Raw genomic sequence first — 7151 nt, forward strand, 5'->3', positions numbered from 1 at the left:
AAAAAAAAAAAAAAGATTAATATACATATAATACATACAATATATATATATTTACATATAATATATATATGCCAGGCGTAGTGGCACACACCTGTAGTTCCAGCTACTCAGTGAGACGGGAGATCACTTGAGCCCAGAAGATCAAGGCTGCAGTGAGCTATGATCACACCACTATATTCCAGCTTGGGTGACAGAGCAAGAATCTGTCTAAAAAAAAAAAAAAGAAGGAAATGAACGATCAATACATGCAACAATATGGACGTATCTCAAGATAATTATGTTGAGTAAAAGAGTGCAGAGAAAAAAGAATGTATACTGTATGAGTCAATTTATGTGGAATTCCAGAAAATGGAAACTAACCTATAGTAACAGAAAGCAGTTCCACGGTTTCTTGAAGAGTACGGAGGCAGAGGGAGGAATTCCAAAGGTGATGAATGTGTTCACTCTCTGGACTGCGGTGATGGTTTCACAAGTGTACACATATGTTAAAACTTATCAAATTGTACACTTTAAATATGTGCAACTTATCTCAATAATACCCCAATAAAGCTGTTGAAAACACTAAAATGTATCAGACCTGTAATCCCAGCACTTTGGGAGGCCAAGGCGGGCTGATTGTTTGAGCTTAGGAGTTCGAGATGAACCTGGACAATGTGGTGAAACCCTGTCTCTACAAAAAGTACAAAAATTAGCTGGGTGTGGTGGCTTGAACCTGTAATCCCAGCTACTCAGGAGTCTGAAAAGGGAAGATCACCCGAGCCTGGGAGGTAGAGGTTGCAGTGAGCTGAGACTGTGCCACTGCACTCCAGCCTGAGTGACAGAATGAGACCCTGTCTCAAAATAAACAAAAATAAATAAATAAAACATAAAACAGTATAGGAAAGTTTAAGAAAAGTGTAACATTCAGTTTCATTTATTAGATTTAAAAGAGTCATTTAGGTATGAGAGGTTTTATTTTAATCAGACAAATGGAAGTATTATTATTATTGTTATTATTATTTTGAGATGGAGTCTTGCTTTGTCACCAGGCTGGAATGCAGTGGCACAATCTCGGCTCACCTCCCAGGTTCAAGCGATTCTCCTGCCTCAGCCTCCCAATAGCTGGGATTACAGATGCCCGCCACCACGCCCAGCTAATTTTTGTATTTTTAGTGGAGATCGGGTTTCACCATGTTGGCCAGGATGGTCTCGATTTCTTGACCTCGTGATCTGCCCGCCTCAGCCTCCCAAAGTGCTGGGATTACAGGCATGAGCCACCCACCGTGCCCGGCCAGAATTATTAAAATAGTTAATGAAAATTGAATATAATTTATAAGTTCAATTGAAAAATTTCAGAAGAGTTTCATTACATTTGCAAATGGGACCAACCATTAATGAAAAAGCCCCCTAAGGCCAGGCGCAGTGGCTCACGCCTGGAATCCCAGAACTTTGGGAGGCTGAGGCAGGCAGATCACTCGAGCTCAGGAGTTTGAGACCAGCCTGACCAACATGAAGAAACCCCATCTCTACTAAAAATACAAAAAAATTAGCCAGCATGGTAGCACATGCCTGTAATTCCAGCTACTCGGGAGGCTGAGGCAGGAGGAGAATCGCTTGAACCAGGAGGCGGAGGTTGCAGTGAGCCAAGATCACGCCACTGCACTCCAGCCTGAGTGACAGAGCGAGACTCCATCTCAAAAAAAAAAAAAAAAGGCCCCCTGAAAGTGACTGTTAAAATGTCCTAGAATTGTAAACAGATCAGAAAGATTTATAGGCTACACTTACAAGCTAAACTTAAAAGACTAGCCCTTAAGATAACTAGGTTCTGAATTCATAATTTTAGCAAATTGAAAATCAATTGTTTTCGAGCAAATTAATTTCTGTATAACATTTGCATTACATAAAATCCAGGGGTAGGAGTGGGTGTGGCATCCAAATCTCCCTCAGACATGCCACGCACCAGTCACCTGAAACTCACCAAGTCACTTAGTCTCTAGTCTCTCTGAACCTCTGGCTCCTCACCCATTGCAAGAGAGAAATATTTTCCAGAATAAATAATACAATTATTATTAATTATTTAATATTAATACATTTCATATTGATACACAGCATGTGCGTGAGAAAAGGCTCTCAGAGAAGCATAAAGTGATATGCAAATGTAAGAAATGGCCAGCATGTGTCACTTCATAGTAATTGCAGCGCCTGGTGACAGACATGGGAAAGGTGACACATATCCCCAGAGACTAAGTATGACTCAGCACAACCAGGTCGTGGAATTTTCCCAGAGCCTCTTCGTGATGTCATGGTGGATGTCGTCAGGAGAGGAGCTGCCACAGAAGCAGTCAGGCCCTTCCACACACAGGCAGTGGAAATGTACTCCCAGCCATCCAGTGACCTCCCCGCCCCACCCCTTTCTCTGGTCTCCAAGCAAATCAGGACAAAGAGGTAACACAAGAGCAAGGAACCCGAGATAGTGCTGAGAGTACCTGGGGTAATGCCTTCAGGCATAACACTTAACAACACAACAAAGGGCCACATCCATGTCCCCCCAGGAGAAAGCTGAAGAGGAGGGGAGGGTGACAAGCTCAGACCACAGAGCCTTAGTCCCTAGGCAAAGCTCAACTCAGCAGAGCCTTGGGAACGGAGGAGCCAAACAAGCTTTGACAAATTACATGACCTGGAAGAAGAGGTCCCTTCTTGGTGACTGATTTTCCCTCTCTACTGATGGATCAAAGGGAAGACATCAATAAAAGATGGCAATCTTAAAAGAAGAAGAAAAAAAAAGGGATCAGCATCTTGGATTCTGCTAACCAGCCTTCTCTAGGCTTCAGTTTCTTCAGTTCCGTAAGACAAGTGGTTTGGGGGGATTCTCCAACACGCCCACCTCTCATTGTAGGGGCGCAAGTAAGAGAAATAACATCCATCTCTATCAGCCAAGAATAAGAGGACAGAGCAAGCAGAGAGAGAACAAGCAGGTGAAACTTGTGGAGGGTGGAGTTTTTCCACGTTACGACCATTCCCACCACAAGCCCATTGCCCTTACTCAACAGTAGCCTGCAGACGGCACCTGCTGGCCCAAGACCTAGGTCCAAGGGAGGACTGTGGGAGATCTCACACAGGAAACTAGCTCCTGCATCATGAAGGGTGTCTGAGGAAAACCGAAAAAAACTCCTGTACCACTCAGCACTGGACATGAGCTCTGGAGAAAGTTGTCCCTGAGCCACAAAGTCCCCAAGGCCACAGCGGGCTTGAAGGGAAGAGCATTATTGTTGTCACAAATGCTGGGAGAGCACCTGGCTCCCTGGCTTGGCTGCTCCGGCAGAGCAGCAGGGGAAGAGGGGACTGGACTAGCAGGGGATCGGCTGGAGGGCTGTGGAATTTAGGCTGAGGGGAGGCCACTGAATCTCCCAGGCACCTGCCACCAGGGAAATCCATGTTGGGGGAACCTTAAAAGCAGTAGAGGCCAGGCGTGGCGGCTCACACCTGTAATCCCAGCACATGGGGAGGGCGAGGAGGGCGGATCACCTGAGATCAGGAGTTCAAGACCAGCCTGACCAACATGGTAAAATCCCGTCTCTACTAAAAATAACAAAAATTAGGCTGGGCGCAGTGGCTCACGCCTGTAATCCCAGCACTCTGAGGGGCCAAGGTGGGTGGATCACCAGGTCAAGAGAGTGAGATCATTCTGGCCAACATGGTGACATCCCATCTCTACTAAATACAAAAATTAGCTGAGCGTGGTGGCACGCACCTGTACACCCAGCTACTCTGGAGGCTGAGGCAAGAGAATCACTTGAACCCAGGAGGCGGAGGTTGCAGTGAGCCGAGATCACGCCACTGCACTCCAGCCTGGAAACAGAGTGAGACTCATCTCAAAAAAAAAAAAAAAAAAAAAAAAAAATTAGCCAGGTGTGGTGGCACATGCCTGTAAAATATGCAGGGGAAGAAGGGACAGGTTCCCTTTTCCCCGTTGTTACCGTGACTGGCAAAGGCTGAGCGTCACCCTCTGGGAACCCGTGTCAAGTGACTTTACAACCAGCTGGCAGAGCCACCTCGTACCACAGCTGCCTGCTCTCCACGCTGACTCAAGGGGTCTTCTTAGAGGCGGCCCAGCCCCAGGGATTCTTCCTGCCCAGCTTCCCAAGCTGATCATACCCTTCCAGAAGCAGGGCATTCTGCTTAGGCTGGCCAGATGCCAAATGGGGCCAGCAGGGAGCCAGATGTCACTTTCCTGTAAAAATCAAGAGCAACTGGAAACAGACAAGACTGCTTAAACGGGTATTATCCAAAAATCAGAGCACAGCCTTTTTTTATTCATTGAGCTTAAGACCTGACATGCCAAACTGCCGGCATCCACAGCTGCTCCTGGTGAAGACCCCCACGCATCCCGCCAGCCTGGATTCAGGCACAGGACTTACCTTTAGTGTTTGGTCAGCTCTCCAGAAGGCAGACAGTATCTAAAGCAAAAGAAAAAAACAGCATTACCCTCACTGCTCCAAGAACTTCCCAGAGAAAACAGGAGTGGCAAGAACATAGTTTTTTTTGTTGTTGTTGTTTTGTTTTTTTAAGACAAAGTCTGGCTCTGTCGCCCTGGCTGGAGTGCAGTGGCATGATCTCGGCTCACTGTAACCTCTGTTTCCCGGGTTCAAGTGATTCTCCTGCCTCAGCCTCCTGAGTAGCTGGGATTATAGGCCCACGCCACCACGCCCAGCTAATTTTTTCATTTTTAGTAGAAATGGGGTTTTGCCATGTTAGCTAGGCTGCTCTCGAATTCCTGACCTCGGGCAATCTGCCCAGCTCAGCCTTCTGAAGTGCTGGGATTACAGGTGTGAGTTACCACACCCAGCCAAGAACACAGATTTTAGAACCCAGAGAACTTTTGCACTCGTTACCCAGGCTGGAACGCAATGGCACGATCTCGGCTCACCGCAACCTCTGCCTCCTGGATTCAAGCAATTCTCCTGCCTCAGCTTCCTGAGGTAGTTGGGATTACAGGCATGTACCACCACACCCAGCTAATTTTGTATTTTTAGTAGACACAGGGTTTCTCCATGTTGGTCAGGCTGGTCTCGAACCCCCGACCTCAGGTGATCCGCCCACCTCGGCCTCCCAAAGTGCTGGGATTACAGGCGTGAGCCACCACACCCGGCCGAGAACCATTTCTTTGCTTCCATCTTGGGGGAGTCTCTGAGGGCACCAGGAGGGTACAGGGCTGGAAGCACCAGCTCTGCTGTCCCGCTGCCTGGACTGCACCCCTTGTTACTCTGACAGCAGCTCTGTAACCACTCCAAGTCTGTTTCCTCATCTGTAAAATGGGAATAATAACAACGCCCATCTCACAGCGTTCAAGGAATACCCAATGAGGCAGCACACACACAGCACTGGCACCATGCCTGGCACAGAGGACACACTGGGACGTTAACCTACAGGCTTGGTGGGAAGCACTTAAGTAAAACTCTTTTCTGACACCCACTATACATGAACAAGAAGTTCTAGAAACAGCTCTTGTTTGATCTGAAGTGCTTTCTCTTCCTGCCCACTCCATCCAGCCTCAGGCCCGCTTTCTCTGCATCTCCACAGAGCTGTCTCTAATCCTTCAGGAGCTCCCTCTGAATACTGCGACTCTGGTTCTTCTCTCACTCCGCAACTTGACACTAATAAGGAGCTGTCTTACGTGACCTGAAATGTGTTCCCTATTTCCTGGCTATTTCCTCAAATCCTTTCCTGCAGAGACCCCTCCCTGCCACACTAAGAGTACACCTCGTGTTTATGCCCACAGGAGCCCACAGTTGGTATTGTGTGTTCACTTTTCGGAGTTTTATCGACTGCTTATTTCTGAAAAAGCCACACCTGCTCTAGCCACTAGTCAATGAAGAGCAAAATGGAAACACAGGCCAGCAAGCTCAAATCCCTGTTCAGAGAAAACCAGCTGCCTTGGCAGATAATGTCAAGACTGAAATTCAATGTCTGGGGCACTCAAGTCAATATTTACTGAGCACACGCCTTGCACAAGGAACTGTATGTACACCCAGGCCCTGCCCACAAAGTGCCAAAAAGCAAGTTGTTGGGGGCTGGTTAAAAGAAGCAAAAATGGGATGGCACGTGAGACGCACTCCAGCAGTGAGCCTGCCTAGCCTGCCTGGCTGCGTGACTCTGGGCGAGTTATTTTACCTCTCTGTGTCTCACCTATGCGAGTCCACCATTTGTAAGAGATGGATCTAACAGTACCTTTGTAATAGCATTGTTGTGATAATCACACTATGTGTATGTAAGGGGCTTAGCAAGGCTGTCACCACCACACAGGAGTTGGCTTTTATTATTAATAACAATAAATCATTACTTATCACCATCATTGTTATGAAAAGAGAGCCCAGTCCAACTGAATAGAGTTGTCAAGCCTTAATAAAGTCCCACGTCTCGAAGAATAATTTAATTTTGACAGGACAAGATAAGAGGCAAGGCCCTGCAGAAAACAAAGTCACCAAGAACAAGAGCAGAGGGGGGACCGTGAGAAGTGAGTCTGGGGCAACAGTGACGAATATCACTATGGGGGCTGACACAGAAGAGGGTACCTGCGGGGTCAAATGGAAGAAAGAGCCCAACAGGTGGAATCATATTAGAGAGTCTTGAACGCCAAGATGAGGCAAGCTTTTCATTCAGTAAGTAAGAGGAAATGGTTTATTCTTTTGGCCATTTCCCATCTTCCACCATCAGGCCCGACTCCTTTGGCAAAGTGTCCGCAGGTGAGACTAGAAGGCAGCTAAGAGAAAGAGAGGAAGGCATGGTCAGTCAGGCCCAGGTGAGGTTTCAGAGTGAGCAGGCAAAATGCCCCGCTGCCGTGAAGGACGCCTCCAGGTGAGAAACCTACCCCAAAGTGGGAACTTTCAGGAAACAAGAATCGGTGCCCATTCAGATGGGGGCAGGACAATATTGGGAGGCAGCCAAAGACAAAGCCATGCTCATCCTCAATGAAAATGTTGACCAGAGGCCGGGCACGGTGGCTCACGTCTGTAATCCCAGCACTTTGGGAGGGTCAGGAGTTTGAGATCAGTCTGGTCAACATGATGAAACCCCATCTCTATTAAAGATACAAAAATTAGCCAGGCGAAAGGGTGGCCCAGCCTGTAATTCCAGCTACTCGGGAGGCTGAGGCAGGAGAATCGCTTGAACCC

At 47.5% G+C, this 7151-nt stretch overlaps 1 protein-coding gene across 2 annotated transcripts in view; it reads right to left on the reverse strand.

Annotated features, from left to right (window-relative positions):
* PC (pyruvate carboxylase) overlaps window positions 1–7151 on the reverse strand; it is a 108757-nt gene that overhangs the window by 97663 nt on the left and 3943 nt on the right. The window contains exons 2-3 of one of the 2 annotated variants that reach the window (XM_011986964.1): window positions 6552–6739; window positions 4398–4436 (exon numbers count right to left, since the gene is read on the reverse strand). The gene's annotated coding sequence lies outside the window, so the exon portion shown is untranslated. The remainder of the gene's footprint in view (window positions 1–4397; window positions 4437–6551; window positions 6740–7151) is intronic. The other variant, XM_011986965.1, reaches the window with a different exon arrangement.

The sequence above is a fragment of the Mandrillus leucophaeus genome, unplaced genomic scaffold, assembly GCF_000951045.1.
Source record: "Mandrillus leucophaeus isolate KB7577 unplaced genomic scaffold, Mleu.le_1.0 Scaffold30, whole genome shotgun sequence".
In the NCBI taxonomy this organism is placed as follows: domain Eukaryota; kingdom Metazoa; phylum Chordata; class Mammalia; order Primates; family Cercopithecidae; genus Mandrillus; species Mandrillus leucophaeus.